The sequence below is a fragment of the Propithecus coquereli genome, unplaced genomic scaffold (genome assembly GCF_000956105.1).
Source record: "Propithecus coquereli isolate 6110/MARCELLA unplaced genomic scaffold, Pcoq_1.0 Scaffold22, whole genome shotgun sequence".
Classification (NCBI taxonomy): Eukaryota; Metazoa; Chordata; class Mammalia; order Primates; family Indriidae; genus Propithecus; species Propithecus coquereli.
The window spans coordinates 1644118-1646566 of NW_012147189.1; positions in this window are offsets into that span (position 1 = coordinate 1644118).

Sequence of the window (2449 nt, forward strand, 5' to 3'; positions counted from 1 at the left end):
CATTCCTCAAAGTCAATGTTTCTCATGTACTATTCAGACAGACAGCATTAGAATCTCCAAATACTCTTATTAAAAAGGATTCCTGAGTTCACTTTGTCTACTGAATCAAAATCTTTAGGAATGTAGCTCGGGACTCTATTTTTAACAAAGACATTATGTAATTCTTATGATTCATAAAATTTTCTCTATGTTAACATGTTGGAGTCTACTTTAAAATGCAAATATGAAGTAGGAGAGGTAACACATTGATTCTGCTATTATTATCTGCTAGCAATTCAATTCAGTTTGTTGAATTACACTGAGTTGTACTGACTGTCAGATTATTGAGATTTATTTCTGTCTTTTTTGTGTCTCAATTCTGTCATCCTGCATTTTAATATAAAGTAGCTTCTGGTAAGATACAACTTTAAAGAAAAAGCACAGGAAAATTCACTTCCAGAACTTCTCTGTGTATGTAGACACAACAAGCAGTGATCCTCGAATGTGCCTCTTAGTTACCAAATGTAAGGTGACTGTCATGGACACTGGCATAACTGAGCCTTTTGACTATAGTGGATTCAGTGTTAGGATCCCTAGAAATAATCAAAATCCTAACCATGATCTTCAAGTGTTTTCAGGGGAAGCAAAGTGGGCCTCACCAAGATTTCCCAGCCCAGTAGTTCACAAAGTGTGGTCCTCAGACCAGCAACATGAGCATCATCTGGGAACTTGTCAGAAAGGCAAGGTCTTGAGCCCAGCCCAAACCTACTGTATTAGTCTGCTAAGGTTGCCATAACAAAATGCCACAGACTGGGTTGCTTAAATCACAGAAATTTATTGTCTCACAGTTATGGAAGCTAGAAGTCCAAGATCAAGGTGTCAGCAAATTTGGTTTCTCCTCAGGCCTCTCTCCTTGGCTTGCAGATGGCTCGCTCCCGCCTCGCTATGGCCTTTCCTCTGTGCACGTGCATCCTTGATGTCTCTTCCTCTTCTTGCAAGGACATCAGTTATGTTGGATTAGGGCCCCACCCTTATGACCCCATTTAACCTTAATTACCTCTTTAAAGGCCCTATCTTCAAATACAGTCACATTCCAAGGTACTGGGGATTAGGACTTCAATATATGAATTTGGGGGGCAGGCAATTCAGTCCATAGCACTTACTGAGTAAGAAACTCAGAGGTTGGGGCCCAGCAACCTGTATTTAACAAGTGCTCCAGGTGATTTCAATAGCAAGTTAAAGTTTGAAAACTGTGCCAGCTAGTGAGGATCCTGACTCACCATAGGAAAGGGTAGTCTGAACTGACAGCCTAATTGTGAGGATCTGTAGACTTTGCAAAGAGGACCAATCCTGACACCCCCACCCCAACAAAAAAAAAAAAAAATAGATTAGTCTAAAAGCCTTCGGGACCATGGTGGTTTTGGCAAACATTTAAAATAAAGGGAGCTCTAACCAAAAAGTCTAAGTTTGGAGGTTGGCCCTAGGCAAGGATCTGGCCACCAAGAGCACAACTGCAAGCATCCGTCAACTACTGTGTGCCTGCTGTAAGGACACACAGTGACAAATGGATTTGACTGTCCACTATTCTCCCCAACTGGCCTTGGGAAGTGGACTGAACCTTTTGGACTCTGTGAATCACCCCATTTGGATTCTTAGGTAATTCTAGGACTAGTGGGATCTCAAAAGAGAACTGATGTTCTATTTTAACACATTGGAGTCTATCTTAAAATGCAAATATAAAGTGGAAGAGGTAATACACTGATTATGTCATGATTGAGATTAATCTCAAAGGAAAGATTAATCTCAAAGGCAGCCGTGCTGCCTGCATGAGTTTCAGAGAAGGGGTAGAAGAGATACTGAAGGAGAAAGACAGACTTTAGGATTTAAAACTGTGGCTGGCTGTCACAATCGCCTGAGGAGCTTATTGAAAACTGCATTCCACAGACATACCCACGTCTGACTGAATCAGACTCTCCAAGGATAGGAATCAGGCTCCTGGTCTTCTGAGTAAGTAGAAAGTTGGGATAAGGCACAGAACTAACTGAATGAGTAGTGCCCCAGTATTAAGCAACAGAGGTACAAAAATAGTACTTACTTTATTGTCAACATGTTTTACAAGAACTGAAAAAAGATAAAAAGTAAAAGAGTAAGGGGACAGCTTATTACAAAATAACTCTAGATTAGAATTTAGATATTATGAAATTATCACTGATATGGGAAACAGAAACAAAATTACTTGTCTCTCTCCTTTCCCTCACCCTACACAAAGCAGTGTGAGACGATATGCTACTCACCGATAACATGTTAGGATGCCGTCACTTCAGCACTAACAGAATGACACCACACCCATTTTAGAAATACTATTTACTGCACCCGAATGTTTATGGCAGCACAATTCACTATTGCAAGAATGTGGAAACAACCCAAGTGCCCGTCAATCCATGAGTGGATTATCAAAATTTGGTATATG